The 18,323-nt window shown below is 45.3% G+C and overlaps 1 protein-coding gene across 9 annotated transcripts in view; it reads right to left on the reverse strand.

The window, feature by feature from the left end:
- CACNA1A (calcium voltage-gated channel subunit alpha1 A) overlaps positions 1-18,323 on the reverse strand; it is a 691,505-nt gene that overhangs the window by 403,823 nt on the left and 269,359 nt on the right. The window lies entirely within an intron of this gene.

An 18,323-nucleotide genomic window follows, 5' to 3' on the forward strand; every position in this document is an offset into this window, starting at 1 on the left:
TATATGCAGAAGATGCTCAGGTTATTCCAGCTATACATATATAATTATATACAGGAGATGCCCAGGTTATACTTGCTGGATATATATCATTATATACAGAAGATGTCCAGGTTATATCAGCTGTACATATATAATTATATACAGGAGATGCCCAGGTTATACCAGCTGTACATATATAATTATATACAGGAGATGCCCAGGTTATACCAGCTATACATATATAATTATATACAGGAGATGCCCAGGTTATACCAGCTGTGCATATATAATTATATACAGGAGATGCCCAGGTTATACCAGCTGTACATATATAATTATATACAGGAGATGCCCAGGTTATTCCAGCTATACATATATAATTATATACAGGAGATGCCCAGGTTATGCCAGCTGTACATATATAATTATATACAGGAGATGCCCAGGTTATAACAGCTGTACATATATAATTATATACAGGAGATGCCCAGGTTATGCCAGCTATACATATATAATTATATACAGGAGATGCCCAGGTTATGCCAGCTGTACATATATAATTATATACAGGAGATGCCCAGGTTATGCCAGCTATACATATATAATTATATACAGGAGATGCCCAGGTTATTCCAGCTGTACATATATAATTATATACAGGAGATGCCCAGGTTATTCCAGCTATACATATATAATTATATACAGGAGATGCCCAGGTTATACCAGCTGTACATGTATAATTATATGCAGAAGATGCTCAGGTTATTCCAGCTATACATATATAATTATATACAGGAGATGCCCAGGTTATACTTGCTGGATATATATCATTATATACAGAAGATGTCCAGGTTATATCAGCTGTACATATATAATTATATACAGGAGATGCCCAGGTTATACCAGCTGTACATATATAATTATATACAGGAGATGCCCAGGTTATACCAGCTATACATATATAATTATATACAGGAGATGCCCAGGTTATACCAGCTGTGCATATATAATTATATACAGGAGATGCCCAGGTTATACCAGCTGTACATATATAATTATATACAGGAGATGCCCAGGTTATTCCAGCTATACATATATAATTATATACAGGAGATGCCCAGGTTATGCCAGCTGTACATATATAATTATATACAGGAGATGCCCAGGTTATAACAGCTGTACATATATAATTATATACAGGAGATGCCCAGGTTATGCCAGCTATACATATATAATTATATACAGGAGATGCCCAGGTTATGCCAGCTGTACATATATAATTATATACAGGAGATGCCCAGGTTATTCCAGCTATACATATATAATTATATACAGGAGATGCCCAGGTTATACCAGTTGTACATATATAATGATATACAGGAGATGCCCAGGTTATTCCAGCTATACATATATAATTATATACAGGAGATGCCCAGGTTATGTCAGCTATACATATATAATTATATACAGGAGATGCCCAGGTTATTCCAGCTATACATATATAATTATATACAGGAGATGCCCAGGTTATACCAGCTGTACATGTATAATTATATGCAGAAGATGCTCAGGTTATTCCAGCTATACATATATAATTATATACAGGAGATGCCCAGGTTATACTTGCTGGATATATATCATTATATACAGAAGATGTCCAGGTTATATCAGCTGTACATATATAATTATATACAGGAGATGCCCAGGTTATACCAGCTGTACATATATAATTATATACAGGAGATGCCCAGGTTATACCAGCTATACATATATAATTATATACAGGAGATGCCCAGGTTATACCAGCTGTGCATATATAATTATATACAGGAGATGCCCAGGTTATACCAGCTGTACATATATAATTATATACAGGAGATGCCCAGGTTATTCCAGCTATACATATATAATTATATACAGGAGATGCCCAGGTTATGCCAGCTGTACATATATAATTATATACAGGAGATGCCCAGGTTATAACAGCTGTACATATATAATTATATACAGGAGATGCCCAGGTTATGCCAGCTATACATATATAATTATATACAGGAGATGCCCAGGTTATGCCAGCTGTACATATATAATTATATACAGGAGATGCCCAGGTTATGCCAGCTATACATATATAATTATATACAGGAGATGCCCAGGTTATTCCAGCTGTACATATATAATTATATACAGGAGATGCCCAGGTTATTCCAGCTATACATATATAATTATATACAGGAGATGCCCAGGTTATACCAGCTGTACATGTATAATTATATGCAGAAGATGCTCAGGTTATTCCAGCTATACATATATAATTATATACAGGAGATGCCCAGGTTATACCAGCTGTACATATATAATTATATACAGGAGATGCCCAGGTTATACCAGCTATACATATATAATTATATACAGGAGATGCCCAGGTTATACCAGCTGTGCATATATAATTATATACAGGAGATGCCCAGGTTATACCAGCTGTACATATATAATTATATACAGGAGATGCCCAGGTTATTCCAGCTATACATATATAATTATATACAGGAGATGCCCAGGTTATGCCAGCTGTACATATATAATTATATACAGGAGATGCCCAGGTTATAACAGCTGTACATATATAATTATATACAGGAGATGCCCAGGTTATGCCAGCTATACATATATAATTATATACAGGAGATGCCCAGGTTATGCCAGCTGTACATATATAATTATATACAGGAGATGCCCAGGTTATTCCAGCTATACATATATAATTATATACAGGAGATGCCCAGGTTATACCAGTTGTACATATATAATTATATACAGGAGATGCCCAGGTTATTCCAGCTATACATATATAATTATATACAGGAGATGCCCAGGTTATGTCAGCTATACATATATAATTATATACAGGAGATGCCCAGGTTATGCCAGCTGTACATATATAATTATATACAGGAGATGCCCAGGTTATTCCAGCTATACATATATAATTATATACAGGAGATGCCCAGGTTATTCCAGCTGCACATATATAATTATATACAGAAGATGCCCAGGTTATATCAGCTGTACATATATAATTATATACAGGAGATGCCCAGGTTATACCAGCTGTACATATATATCCAGCAGGTATAACCTGGGCATCTCCTGTATATAATTATATATGTACAGCTGGTATAACCTGGGCATCTCCTGTATATAATTATATATGTATAGCTGGAATAACCTGGGCATCTCCTGTATATAATTATATATGTACAGCTGGTATAACCTGGGCATCTCCTGTATATAATTATATATGTATAGCTGGAATAACCTGGGCATCTCCTGCATATAATTATGTATGTATAGCTGGAATAACCTGGGCATCTCCTGTATATAATTATATATGTATAGCTGGAATAACCTGGGCATCTCCTGTATATAATTATATATGTATAGCTGGAATAACCTGGGCATCTCCTGCATATAATTATGTATGTATAGCTGGAATAACCTGGGCATCTCCTGCATATAATTATGTATGTATAGCTGGAATAACCTGGGCATCTCCTGTATATAATTATATATGTATAGCTGGAATAACCTGGGCATCTCCTGTATATAATTATATATGTACAGCTGATATAACCTGGACATCTTCTGTATATAATGATATATATCCAGCAGGTATAACCTGGGCATCTCCTGTATATAATTATATATGTACAGCTGGTATAACCTGGGCATCTTCTGTATATAATTATATATGTGCAGCTGGAATAACCTGGGCATCTCCTGTATATAATTATATATGTATAGCTGGAATAACCTGGGCATCTCCTGTATATAATTATATATGTACAGCTGGAATAACCTGGGCATCTCCTGTATATAATAATATATGTACAGCTGGTATAACCTGGGTATCTCCTGTATATAATTATATATGTACAGCTGGTATAACCTGGGCATCTCCTGTATATAATTATATATGTACAGCTGGCATAACCTGGGCATCTCCTGTATATAATTATATATGTATAGCTGGAATAACCTGGGCATCCCCTGTATATAATTATATATGTATAGCTGGAATAACCTGGGCATCTCCTGTATATAATTATATATGTACAACTGGTATAACCTGGGCATCTCCTGTATATAATTATATATGTACAGCTGGCATAACCTGGGCATCTCCTGTATATAATTATATATGTACAACTGGTATAACCTGGGCATCTCCTGTATATAATTATATATGTATAGCTGGAATAACCTGGGCATCTCCTGTATATAATTATATATGTATAGCTGGCATAACCTGGGCATCTCCTGTATATAATTATATATCATTATATACAGAAGATGCCCAGGTTATACCAGCTGTACATACAGTGGGGAAATTAAGTATTTGATACACTGCAGATTTTACAAGTTTTCCCACCTACAAAGAATGGAGAGGTCTGTAATTTTTATCGTGGGTACACTTCAGAGGAGAGATGTCTATGGAGAGACAGCCAGTGACATAACTTATGTTATAGCAGTCAAGAGACCTTGGAAAGTATCTGCAAAGCCAACCGGAGGAGGCTACTCTTCAGGCGGATGTGTCTGGGCGTCTTATGGACAGTGTAGGTGGGCCTAAAGACTGAGTGCCACCATGTTCAGCTGTTAAAGCACATGGATGTAGTTAACAAGGGTTGTGCCCTATGAACCAACTGGACCAAGTTGGGTGAACTCCTGTCCTGTGAGGTGATCACCCCTTTGTCGCCCACATGAGCAATCCGTAATGTGCAGCATGCCGACTACTAGAGGCAAGCGAGACAGTAGTCGCTGGGTATGGGACTGCAGTGTCGTGTATCTGAGACTGAGCAGCAGTCTGTGATCTGCCAGAAGACTGGCCACCGCTTGCAGCACACCACTGTAATCGGCTGTAGAAGTGGAGAGAAAGAAGCGCATCTGTGATGAGCTGGTTGGAGAAAGAGGTTTTTTATGTCAGAGGTCCAGGAAGATGGAGATTAGAAGCCCTACGAGAGGTCTACAAGCAGGCAGGTGGAGTGAGGAGTCTTTCTACTGATAGGACACCATGTTGGATGGAGAGTGAAGTCTCTGTGTATTAGTGAAAGGTGAGGCCAAAGGGAAATGTCTGAGAATGGATCCTTGTGAACCAATAAAGTCACCAGCATCAGTGCACCATGCATCGCGTGGCAAGTTGGCACCATGCCCACAATCTCACAGTCCAACCACACTATAATATCATAGGATAGACGTATATACAGAGTCCACTGACCACATTATTATTCTTATACCAGATTGTGCTATGTAACAGGAGACGAGCGGCTTCCACTCATTCATTCCGCATAAGCCGGAGTAATTCTGCAGCATTCAGCAGCTTTCCCTCACACTCACATTGTAACAGAGCAGAGTCAATGTTGGGAGAGAATATGTGCACTGTCACAACATGTCACAACACAATCACACTCTATTGCCAAGCCCACCGCGTGACTGCGTCTGCCGACAGCAAGGACATCTTGTCGTCTAGTGAGCTGGCTCTCCCAGCAGACGGGTGATTAAAATACAAAATATGAATGAATCCCATAGACAAGAAGGAATCTGTAAGTACCTGAATTCCAAATTCCACCCCCTCCTCTATCTGTTCGCCCGGCTCAGCGCCAGAGAGAGAGAGGAACATACAGACGGCGTGCGAATATATTCACTATATATCATTTGTACCAGCCCGTGATGACCGACCAGGATACCAACCTGCGGCAGATGCAGTTTGTAGAGTGATTACAACAGCAAAATCATTGCTAGATGTCTCAGCCTTAAAATGCCGTACACTCGCTCACACTACTGGGTAAAAGCTAGCTCCGATATTGCCCCTGAAAAGATGGACGAGTGGAATACGTATGGTCCAATATATCAGGCTGGTGCAATGCGAGGGTGTGATTTATTTTACTCAGTCCGATTAAAGCTGAAGAAAAACTCACAGATGAGGAGCGCCGACTCATTACTAACATTGGTCAGAGTGCAATGCGATGTTTCCTCACTCTCCACATTATACGCCAGTGTGAACGAGCCCTCAGATGGCTGCTTGTTAATGACATATTGCTCAACATGTGCAATGATTAGAATGATCTTCCCTGTATAAAAAACATTTTGTGGCATTTGATCAATTAGACTTGAGAGTGAAAACATTATCATTGCTCTGAACTCCATCTAAACTTCCATTGTTTAGTCACATAAAAAATTAACTGAAGGCCTCATTGACACACCCGTGTTTAAACACATACCAGAAAAAATGGTACTGGTGTCATCAGTGTTTGGTAGCGGTGTGGCATCAGTGTTTGGTAGCAGTGTGACATCAGTGTTTGGTAGCGGTGTGGCATCAGTGTTTGGTAGCAGTGTGACATCAGTGTTTGGTAGCAGTGTGTCATCAGTGTTTGGTAGCAGTGTGTCATCAGTGTTTGGTAGCAGTGTGGCATCAGTGTTTGGTAGCAGTGTGGCATCAGTGTTTGGTAGCAGAGTGTCATCAGTGTTTGGTAGCGGTGTGTCATCAGTGTTTGGTAGCAGTGTGTCATCAGTGTTTGGTAGCAGTGTGTGGCATCAGTGTTTGGTAGCAGTGTGGCATCAGTGTTTGGTAGCAGTGTGGCATCAGTGTTTGGTAGCAGTGTGGCATCAGTGTTTGGTAGCAGTGTGGCATCAGTGTTTGGTAGCAGTTTGTCATCAGTGTTTGGTAGCGGTTTGTCATCAGTGTTTGGTAGCGGTATGTCATCAGTGTTTGGTAGCGGTGTGTCATCAGTGTTTGGTAGCGGTGTGTCATCAGTGTTTGATAGCAGTGTGACATCAGTGTTTGGTAGCAGTGTGGCATCAGTGTTTGGTAGCAGTGTGGCATCAGTGTTTGGTAGCAGTGTGGCATCAGTGTTTGGTAGCAGTGTGGCATCAGTGTTTGGTAGCAGTGTGTCATCAGTGTTTGGTAGCGGTGTGTCATCAGTGTTTGGTAGCAGTGTGTCATCAGTGTTTGGTAGCGGTGTGTCATCAGTGTTTGGTAGCAGTGTGGCATCAGTGTTTGGTAGCAGTGTGTGGCATCAGTGTTTGGCAGCGGTGTGTCATCAGTGTTTGGTAGCGGTGTGTCATCAGTGTTTGGTAGCAGAGTGTCATCAGTGTTTGGTAGCGGTGTGTCATCAGTGTTTGGTAGCAGTGTGGCATCAGTGTTTGGTAGCAGTGTGGCATCAGTGTTTGGTAGCAGTGTGGCATCAGTGTTTGGTAGCAGTGTGGCATCAGTGTTTGGTAGCAGTGTGGCATCAGTGTTTGGTAGCAGTGTGCCATCACTGTTTGGTAGCAGTGTGCCATCACTGTTTGGTAGCAGTGTGCCATCACTGTTTGGTAGCGGTGTGGCATCAGTGTTTGGTAGCAGTGTGCCATCAGTGTTTGGTAGCAGTGTGGCATCAGTGTTTGGTAGCAGTGTGCCATCACTGTTTGGTAGCGGTGTGGCATCAGTGTTTGGTAGCAGTGTGTCATCAGTGTTTGGTAGCGGTGTGTCATCAGTGTTTGGTAGCAGTGTGTGGCATCAGTGTTTGGTAGCAGTGTGGCATCAGTGTTTGGTAGCGGTGTGTCATCAGTGTTTGGTAGCAGTGTGTCATCAGTGTTTGGTAGCAGTGTGTCATCAGTGTTTGGTAGCAGTGTGTCATCAGTGTTTGGTAGCGGTGTGTCATCAGTGTTTGGTAGCAGTGTGTCATCAGTGTTTGGTAGCGGTGTGTCATCAATGTTTGGTAGCAGTGTGTCATCAGTGTTTGGTAGCGGTGTGTCATCAGTGTTTGGTAGCGGTGTGTCATCAGTGTTTGGTAGCGGTGTGGCATCAGTCTTTGGTAGCGGTGTGGCATCAGTCTTTGGTAGCGGTGTGGCATCAGTGTTTGGTAGCGGTTTGTCATCAGTGTTTGGTAGCGATGTGGCATCAGTGTTTGGTAGCAGTGTGTCATCAGTGTTTGGTAGCGGTTTGTCATCAGTGTTTGGTAGCAGTGTGTCATCAGTGTTTGGTAGCGGTGTGTCATCAGTGTTTGGTAGCAGTGTGGCATCAGTGTTTGGTAGCAGTGTCGCATCAGTGTTTGGTAGCAGTGTCGCATCAGTGTTTGGTAGCAGTGTGTCATCAGTGTTTGGAAGCGGTGTGTCATCAGTGATTGGAAGCGGTGTGGCATCAGTGTTTGGTAGCAGTGTGTCATCAGTGTTTGGTAGCGGTGTGGCATCAGTGTTTGGTAGCGGTGTGGCATCAGTGTTTGGTAGCAGTGTGTGGCATCAGTGTTTGGTAGCAGTGTGTCATCAGTGTTTGGTAGCGGTGTGTCATCAGTGTTTGGTAGCAGTGTGTCATCAGTGTTTGGTAGCGGTGTGTCATCAGTGTTTGGAAGCAGAGTGTCATCAGTGTTTGGTAGCAGTGTGTCATCAGTGTTTGGTAGCAGTGTGTCATCAGTGTTTGGTAGCAGTGTGTCATCAGTGTTTGGTAGCAGTGTGTCATCAGTGTTTGGTAGCAGTGTGTCATCAGTGTTTGGAAGCAGTGTGTCATCAGTGTTTGGAAGCAGAGTGTCATCAGTGTTTGGTAGCGGTGTGTCATCAGTGTTTGGTACCAGTGTGTGATCAGTGTTTGGTAGCGGTGTGTCATCAGTGTTTGGTACCAGTGTGTGATCAGTGTTTGGTAGCGGTGTGGCATCAGTGTTTGGTAGCGGTGTGCCATCACTGTTTGGTAGCGGTGTGTCATCAGTGTTTGGTACCAGTGTGTGATCAGTGTTTGGTAGCGGTGTGGCATCAGTGTTTGGTAGCGGTGTGGCATCAGTGTTTGGTACCAGTGTGTGATCAGTGTTTGGTAGCGGTGTGTCATCAGTGTTTGGTACCAGTGTGTGATCAGTGTTTGGTAGCGGTGTGGCATCAGTGTTTGGTAGCGGTGTGGCATCAGTGTTTGGCAGCGGTGTGCCATCACTGTTTGGTAGCGGTGTGGCATCAGTGTTTGGTAGCAGTGTGGCATCAGTGTTTGGTAGCAGTGTGTCATCAGTGTTTGGTAGCAGTGTGTCATCAGTGTTTGGTAGCAGTGTGTCATCAGTGTTTGGTAGCAGTGTGTCATCAGTGTTTGGTAGCAGTGTGTCATCAGTGTTTGGTAGCAGAGTGTCATCAGTGTTTGGTAGCAGAGTGTCATCAGTGTTTGGTAGCGGTGTGTCATCAGTGTTTGGTAGCAGTGTGTCATCAGTGTTTGGTAGCAGTGTGTCATCAGTGTTTGGTAGCAGTGTGTCATCAGTGTTTGGTAGCGGTGTGTCATCAGTGTTTGGTAGCGGTGTGTCATCAGTGTTTGGTAGCAGTGTGTCATCAGTGTTTGGTAGCAGTGTCTCATCAGTGTTTGGTAGCAGTGTGTGGCATCAGTGTTTGGTAGCAGTGTGTGGCATCAGTGTTTGGTAGCAGTGTGTGGCATCAGTGTTTGGTAGCAGTGTGTCATCAGTGTTTGGTAGCAGTGTGTCATCAGTGTTTGGTAACAGTGTGTCATCAGGGTTTGGTAGCAGTGTGTCATCAGTGTTTGGTAGCGGTGTGGCATCAGTGTTTGGCAGCGGTGTGCCATCACTGGTAGCGGTGTGGCATCAGTGTTTGGTAGCAGTGTGTCATCAGTGTTTGGTAGCGGTGTGTCATCAGTGTTTGGTAGCAGTGTGTCATCAGTGTTTGGTAACAGTGTGTCATCAGTGTTTGGTAGCGGTGTGTCATCAGTGTTTGGTAGCAGAGTGTCATCAGTGTTTGGTAGCAGTGTGTCATCAGTGTTTGGTAGCAGTGTGTCATCAGTGTTTGGTAGCAGTGTGTCATCAGTGTTTGGTAGCGGTGTGGCATCAGTGTTTGGCAGCGGTGTGTCATCAGTGTTTGGTAGCAGTGTGTCATCAGTGTTTGGTAGCAGTGTGTCATCAGTGTTTGGTAGCAGTGTGTCATCAGTGTTTGGTAGCAGTGTGTGGCATCAGTGTTTGGTAGCAGTGTGGCATCAGTCTTTGGTAGCAGTGTGTGTCATCAGTGTTTGGTAGCGGTGTGTCATCAGTGTTTGGTAGCGGTGTGTCATCAGTGTTTGGTAGCGGTGTGTCATCAGTGTTTGGCAGCGGTGTGCCATCACTGGTAGCGGTGTGGCATCAGTGTTTGGTAGCGGTGTGTCATCAGTGTTTGGTAGCGGTGTGTCATCAGTGTTTGGTAGCAGTGTGGCATCAGTGTTTGGTAGCAGTGTGGCATCAGTGTTTGGTAGCAGTGTGGCATCAGTGTTTGGTAGCAGTGTGGCATCAGTGTTTGGTAGCAGTGTGGCATCAGTGTTTGGTAGCAGTGTGGCATCAGTGTTTGGTAGCAGTGTGTCATCAGTGTTTGGTAGCGGTGTGTCATCAGTGTTTGGTAGCGGTGTGGCATCAGTGTTTGGCAGCGGTGTGCCATCACTGGTAGCGGTGTGGCATCAGTGTTTGGTAGCAGTGTGTCATCAGTGTTTGGTAGCGGTGTCTCATCAGTGTTTGGTAGCAGTGTGTCATCAGTGTTTGGTAACAGTGTGTCATCAGGGTTTGGTAGCAGTGTGTCATCAGTGTTTGGTAGCAGAGTGTCATCAGTGTTTGGTAGCAGTGTGTCATCAGTGTTTGGTAGCAGTGTGTCATCAGTGTTTGGTAGCAGTGTGTCATCAGTGTTTGGTAGCGGTGTGGCATCAGTGTTTGGCAGCGGTGTGTCATCAGTGTTTGGTAGCAGTGTGTCATCAGTGTTTGGTAGCAGTGTGTCATCAGTGTTTGGTAGCAGTGTGTCATCAGTGTTTGGTAGCAGTGTGTGGCATCAGTGTTTGGTAGCAGTGTGGCATCAGTCTTTGGTAGCAGTGTGTGTCATCAGTGTTTGGTAGCGGTGTGTCATCAGTGTTTGGTAGCGGTGTGTCATCAGTGTTTGGTAGCAGTGTGTCATCAGTGTTTGGTAGCGGTGTGTCATCAGTGTTTGGTAGCGGTGTGTCATCAGTGTTTGGTAGCGGTGTGTCATCAGTGTTTGGCAGCGGTGTGCCATCACTGGTAGCGGTGTGGCATCAGTGTTTGGTAGCGGTGTGTCATCAGTGTTTGGTAGCGGTGTGTCATCAGTGTTTGGTAGCAGTGTGGCATCAGTGTTTGGTAGCAGTGTGGCATCAGTGTTTGGTAGCAGTGTGGCATCAGTGTTTGGTAGCAGTGTGGCATCAGTGTTTGGTAGCAGTGTGGCATCAGTGTTTGGTAGCAGTGTGGCATCAGTGTTTGGTAGCAGTGTGGCATCAGTGTTTGGTAGCAGTGTGGCATCAGTGTTTGGTAGCAGTGTGGCATCAGTGTTTGGTAGCAGTGTGGCATCAGTGTTTGGTAGCAGTGTGTCATCAGTGTTTGGTAGCAGTGTGTCATCAGTGTTTGGTAGCAGTGTGTCATCAGTGTTTGGTAGCGGTTTGTCATCAGTGTTTGGTAGCGGTTTGTCATCAGTGTTTGGTAGCGGTGTGTCATCAGTGTTTGGTAGCGGTGTGTCATCAGTGTTTGGTAGCAGTGTGTCATCAGTGTTTGGTAGCAGTGTGTCATCAGTGTTTGGTAGCAGTGTGTCATCAGTGTTTGGTAGCGGTGTGTCATCAGTGTTTGGTAGCAGTGTGTCATCAGTGTTTGGTAGCAGTGTGTCATCAGTGTTTGGTAGCAGTGTGTCATCAGTGTTTGGTAGCGGTGTGTCATCAGTGTTTGGTAGCGGTGTGTCATCAGTGTTTGGTAGCGGTGTGGCATCAGTCTTTGGTAGCGGTGTGGCATCAGTCTTTGGTAGCGGTGTGGCATCAGTGTTTGGTAGCGGTTTGTCATCAGTGTTTGGTAGCGGTGTGGCATCAGTGTTTGGTAGCAGTGTGTCATCAGTGTTTGGTAGCGGTTTGTCATCAGTGTTTGGTAGCAGTGTGTCATCAGTGTTTGGTAGCGGTGTGTCATCAGTGTTTGGTAGCAGTGTGGCATCAGTGTTTGGTAGCAGTGTCGCATCAGTGTTTGGTAGCAGTGTCGCATCAGTGTTTGGTAGCAGTGTGTCATCAGTGTTTGGAAGCGGTGTGTCATCAGTGTTTGGAAGCGGTGTGGCATCAGTGTTTGGTAGCAGTGTGTCATCAGTGTTTGGTAGCGGTGTGGCATCAGTGTTTGGTAGCGGTGTGGCATCAGTGTTTGGTAGCAGTGTGTGGCATCAGTGTTTGGTAGCAGTGTGTCATCAGTGTTTGGTAGCGGTGTGTCATCAGTGTTTGGTAGCAGTGTGTCATCAGTGTTTGGTAGCGGTGTGTCATCAGTGTTTGGAAGCAGAGTGTCATCAGTGTTTGGTAGCAGTGTGTCATCAGTGTTTGGTAGCAGTGTGTCATCAGTGTTTGGTAGCAGTGTGTCATCAGTGTTTGGTAGCAGTGTGTCATCAGTGTTTGGAAGCAGTGTGTCATCAGTGTTTGGAAGCAGAGTGTCATCAGTGTTTGGAAGCAGAGTGTCATCAGTGTTTGGTAGCGGTGTGTCATCAGTGTTTGGTACCAGTGTGTGATCAGTGTTTGGTAGCGGTGTGGCATCAGTGTTTGGTAGCGGTGTGGCATCAGTGTTTGGCAGCGGTGTGCCATCACTGTTTGGTAGCGGTGTGGCATCAGTGTTTGGTAGCAGTGTGTCATCAGTGTTTGGTAGCAGTGTGTCATCAGTGTTTGGTAGCAGTGTGTCATCAGTGTTTGGTAGCAGTGTGTCATCAGTGTTTGGTAGCAGTGTGTCATCAGTGTTTGGTAGCAGAGTGTCATCAGTGTTTGGTAGCAGAGTGTCATCAGTGTTTGGTAGCGGTGTGTCATCAGTGTTTGGTAGCAGTGTGTCATCAGTGTTTGGTAGCAGTGTGTCATCAGTGTTTGGTAGCAGTGTGTCATCAGTGTTTGGTAGCGGTGTGTCATCAGTGTTTGGTAGCAGTGTGTCATCAGTGTTTGGTAGCAGTGTGTCATCAGTGTTTGGTAGCGGTGTGTCATCAGTGTTTGGTAGCAGTGTGTCATCAGTGTTTGGTAGCAGTGTGTCATCAGTGTTTGGTAGCAGTGTGTCATCAGTGTTTGGTAGCGGTGTGTCATCAGTGTTTGGTAGCAGTGTGTCATCAGTGTTTGGTAGCAGTGTCTCATCAGTGTTTGGTAGCAGTGTGTGGCATCAGTGTTTGGTAGCAGTGTGTCATCAGTGTTTGGTAGCAGTGTGTCATCAGTGTTTGGTAGCGGTGTGTCATCAGTGTTTGGTAGCGGTGTGGCATCAGTGTTTGGCAGCGGTGTGCCATCACTGGTAGCGGTGTGGCATCAGTGTTTGGTAGCAGTGTGTCATCAGTGTTTGGTAGCGGTGTGTCATCAGTGTTTGGTAGCAGTGTGTCATCAGTGTTTGGTAACAGTGTGTCATCAGGGTTTGGTAGCAGTGTGTCATCAGTGTTTGGTAGCAGAGTGTCATCAGTGTTTGGTAGCAGTGTGTCATCAGTGTTTGGTAGCAGTGTGTCATCAGTGTTTGGTAGCAGTGTGTCATCAGTGTTTGGTAGCGGTGTGGCATCAGTGTTTGGCAGCGGTGTGTCATCAGTGTTTGGTAGCAGTGTGTCATCAGTGTTTGGTAGCGGTGTGGCATCAGTGTTTGGTAGCAGTGTGTCATCAGTGTTTGGTAGCAGTGTGTCATCAGTGTTTGGTAGCAGTGTGTCATCAGTGTTTGGTAGCAGTGTGTGGCATCAGTGTTTGGTAGCAGTGTGGCATCAGTCTTTGGTAGCAGTGTGTGTCATCAGTGTTTGGTAGCGGTGTGTCATCAGTGTTTGGTAGCAGTGTGTCATCAGTGTTTGGTAGCAGTGTGTCATCAGTGTTTGGTAGCGGTGTGTCATCAGTGTTTGGTAGCGGTGTGTCATCAGTGTTTGGTAGCGGTGTGTCATCAGTGTTTGGCAGCGGTGTGCCATCACTGGTAGCGGTGTGGCATCAGTGTTTGGTAGCGGTGTGTCATCAGTGTTTGGTAGCGGTGTGTCATCAGTGTTTGGTAGCAGTGTGGCATCAGTGTTTGGTAGCAGTGTGGCATCAGTGTTTGGTAGCAGTGTGGCATCAGTGTTTGGTAGCAGTGTGGCATCAGTGTTTGGTAGCAGTGTGGCATCAGTGTTTGGTAGCAGTGTGGTATCAGTGTTTGGTAGCAGTGTGGCATCAGTGTTTGGTAGCAGTGTGTCATCAGTGTTTGGTAGCGGTGTGTCATCAGTGTTTGGTAGCGGTGTGGCATCAGTGTTTGGCAGCGGTGTGCCATCACTGGTAGCGGTGTGGCATCAGTGTTTGGTAGCAGTGTGTCATCAGTGTTTGGTAGCGGTGTCTCATCAGTGTTTGGTAGCAGTGTGTCATCAGTGTTTGGTAACAGTGTGTCATCAGGGTTTGGTAGCAGTGTGTCATCAGTGTTTGGTAGCAGAGTGTCATCAGTGTTTGGTAGCAGTGTGTCATCAGTGTTTGGTAGCAGTGTGTCATCAGTGTTTGGTAGCAGTGTGTCATCAGTGTTTGGTAGCGGTGTGGCATCAGTGTTTGGCAGCGGTGTGTCATCAGTGTTTGGTAGCAGTGTGTCATCAGTGTTTGGTAGCAGTGTGTCATCAGTGTTTGGTAGCAGTGTGTGGCATCAGTGTTTGGTAGCAGTGTGGCATCAGTCTTTGGTAGCAGTGTGTGTCATCAGTGTTTGGTAGCGGTGTGTCATCAGTGTTTGGTAGCGGTGTGTCATCAGTGTTTGGTAGCAGTGTGTCATCAGTGTTTGGTAGCGGTGTGTCATCAGTGTTTGGTAGCGGTGTGTCATCAGTGTTTGGCAGCGGTGTGCCATCACTGGTAGCGGTGTGGCATCAGTGTTTGGTAGCGGTGTGTCATCAGTGTTTGGTAGCGGTGTGTCATCAGTGTTTGGTAGCAGTGTGGCATCAGTGTTTGGTAGCAGTGTGGCATCAGTGTTTGGTAGCAGTGTGGCATCAGTGTTTGGTAGCAGTGTGGCATCAGTGTTTGGTAGCAGTGTGGCATCAGTGTTTGGTAGCAGTGTGGCATCAGTGTTTGGTAGCAGTGTGGCATCAGTGTTTGGTAGCAGTGTGGCATCAGTGTTTGGTAGCAGTGTGGCATCAGTGTTTGGTAGCAGTGTGTCATCAGTGTTTGGTAGCAGTGTGTCATCAGTGTTTGGTAGCAGTGTGTCATCAGTGTTTGGTAGCGGTTTGTCATCAGTGTTTGGTAGTGGTTTGTCATCAGTGTTTGGTAGCGGTGTGTCATCAGTGTTTGGTAGCGGTGTGTCATCAGTGTTTGGTAGCAGTGTGTCATCAGTGTTTGGTAGCAGTGTGTCATCAGTGTTTGGTAGCAGTGTGTCATCAGTGTTTGGTAGCGGTGTGTCATCAGTGTTTGGTAGCAGTGTGTCATCAGTGTTTGGTAGCAGTGTGTCATCAGTGTTTGGTAGCAGTGTGTCATCAGTGTTTGGTAGCGGTGTGTCATCAGTGTTTGGTAGCGGTGTGTCATCAGTGTTTGGTAGCGGTGTGGCATCAGTCTTTGGTAGCGGTGTGGCATCAGTCTTTGGTAGCGGTGTGGCATCAGTGTTTGGTAGCGGTTTGTCATCAGTGTTTGGTAGCGGTGTGGCATCAGTGTTTGGTAGCAGTGTGTCATCAGTGTTTGGTAGCGGTTTGTCATCAGTGTTTGGTAGCAGTGTGTCATCAGTGTTTGGTAGCGGTGTGTCATCAGTGTTTGGTAGCAGTGTGGCATCAGTGTTTGGTAGCAGTGTCGCATCAGTGTTTGGTAGCAGTGTCGCATCAGTGTTTGGTAGCAGTGTGTCATCAGTGTTTGGAAGCGGTGTGTCATCAGTGTTTGGAAGCGGTGTGGCATCAGTGTTTGGTAGCAGTGTGTCATCAGTGTTTGGTAGCGGTGTGGCATCAGTGTTTGGTAGCGGTGTGGCATCAGTGTTTGGTAGCAGTGTGTGGCATCAGTGTTTGGTAGCAGTGTGTCATCAGTGTTTGGTAGCGGTGTGTCATCAGTGTTTGGTAGCAGTGTGTCATCAGTGTTTGGTAGCGGTGTGTCATCAGTGTTTGGAAGCAGAGTGTCATCAGTGTTTGGTAGCAGTGTGTCATCAGTGTTTGGTAGCAGTGTGTCATCAGTGTTTGGTAGCAGTGTGTCATCAGTGTTTGGTAGCAGTGTGTCATCAGTGTTTGGAAGCAGAGTGTCATCAGTGTTTGGAAGCAGAGTGTCATCAGTGTTTGGTAGCGGTGTGTCATCAGTGTTTGGAAGCAGAGTGTCATCAGTGTTTGGTAGCGGTGTGTCATCAGTGTTTGGAAGCAGAGTGTCATCAGTGTTTGGTAGCGGTGTGTCATCAGTGTTTGGTACCAGTGTGTGATCAGTGTTTGGTAGCGGTGTGGCATCAGTGTTTGGTAGCGGTGTGGCATCAGTGTTTGGCAGCGGTGTGCCATCACTGTTTGGTAGCGGTGTGGCATCAGTGTTTGGTAGCAGTGTGGCATCAGTGTTTGGTAGCAGTGTGTCATCAGTGTTTGGTAGCAGTGTGTCATCAGTGTTTGGTAGCAGTGTGTCATCAGTGTTTGGTAGCAGTGTGTCATCAGTGTTTGGTAGCAGTGTGTCATCAGTGTTTGGTAGCAGAGTGTCATCAGTGTTTGGTAGCAGAGTGTCATCAGTGTTTGGTAGCGGTGTGTCATCAGTGTTTGGTAGCAGTGTGTCATCAGTGTTTGGTAGCAGTGTGTCATCAGTGTTTGGTAGCAGTGTGTCATCAGTGTTTGGTAGCGGTGTGTCATCAGTGTTTGGTAGCAGTGTGTCATCAGTGTTTGGTAGCAGTGTCTCATCAGTGTTTGGTAGCAGTGTGTGGCATCAGTGTTTGGTAGCAGTGTGTGGCATCAGTGTTTGGTAGCAGTGTGTGGCATCAGTGTTTGGTAGCAGTGTGTCATCAGTGTTTGGTAGCAGTGTGTGTCATCAGTGTTTGGTAGCGGTGTGGCATCAGTGTTTGGTAGCGGTGTGGCATCAGTGTTTGGTAGCAGTGTGTCATCAGTGTTTGGTAGCAGTGTGTCATCAGTGTTTGGTAGCAGTGTGTCATCAGTGTTTGGTAGCGGTGTGTCATCAGTGTTTGGTAGCGGTGTGGCATCAGTGTTTGGCAGCGGTGTGCCATCACTGGTAGCGGTGTGGCATCAGTGTTTGGTAGCAGTGTGTCATCAGTGTTTGGTAGCGGTGTGTCATCAGTGTTTGGTAGCAGTGTGTCATCAGTGTTTGGTAACAGTGTGTCATCAGGGTTTGGTAGCAGTGTGTCATCAGTGTTTGGTAGCAGAGTGTCATCAGTGTTTGGTAGCAGTGTGTCATCAGTGTTTGGTAGCAGTGTGTCATCAGTGTTTGGTAGCAGTGTGTCATCAGTGTTTGGTAGCGTTGTGGCATCAGTGTTTGGCAGCGGTGTGTCATCAGTGTTTGGTAGCAGTGTGTCATCAGTGTTTGGTAGCAGTGTGTCATCAGTGTTTGGTAGCAGTGTGTCATCAGTGTTTGGTAGCAGTGTGTGGCATCAGTGTTTGGTAGCAGTGTGGCATCAGTCTTTGGTAGCAGTGTGTGTCATCAGTGTTTGGTAGCGGTGTGTCATCAGTGTTTGGTAGCGGTGTGTCATCAGTGTTTGGTAGCAGTGTGTCATCAGTGTTTGGTAGCGGTGTGTCATCAGTGTTTGGTAGCGGTGTGTCATCAGTGTTTGGTAGCGGTGTGTCATCAGTGTTTGGCAGCGGTGTGCCATCACTGGTAGCGGTGTGGCATCAGTGTTTGGTAGCGGTGTGTCATCAGTGTTTGGTAGCAGTGTGTCATCAGTGTTTGGTAGCAGTGTGGCATCAGTGTTTGGTAGCAGTGTGGCATCAGTGTTTGGTAGCAGTGTGGCATCAGTGTTTGGTAGCAGTGTGGCATCAGTGTTTGGTAGCAGTGTGGCATCAGTGTTTGGTAGCAGTGTGGCATCAGTGTTTGGTAGCAGTGTGTCATCAGTGTTTGGTAGCGGTGTGTCATCAGTGTTTGGTAGCGGTGTGGCATCAGTGTTTGGCAGCGGTGTGCCATCACTGGTAGCGGTGTGGCATCAGTGTTTGGTAGCAGTGTGTCATCAGTGTTTGGTAACAGTGTGTCATCAGGGTTTGGTAGCAGTGTGTCATCAGTGTTTGGTAGCAGAGTGTCATCAGTGTTTGGTAGCAGTGTGTCATCAGTGTTTGGTAGCAGTGTGTCATCAGTGTTTGGTAGCAGTGTGTCATCAGTGTTTGGTAGCGGTGTGGCATCAGTGTTTGGCAGCGGTGTGTCATCAGTGTTTGGTAGCAGTGTGTCATCAGTGTTTGGTAGCAGTGTGTCATCAGTGTTTGGTAGCAGTGTGTCATCAGTGTTTGGTAGCAGTGTGTGGCATCAGTGTTTGGTA

This window comes from Phyllobates terribilis, unplaced genomic scaffold (assembly GCF_046119375.1).
Source record: "Phyllobates terribilis strain yellow unplaced genomic scaffold, ASM4611937v1 Scaffold_11__3_contigs__length_659146591, whole genome shotgun sequence".
Classification (NCBI taxonomy): Eukaryota; Metazoa; Chordata; class Amphibia; order Anura; family Dendrobatidae; genus Phyllobates; species Phyllobates terribilis.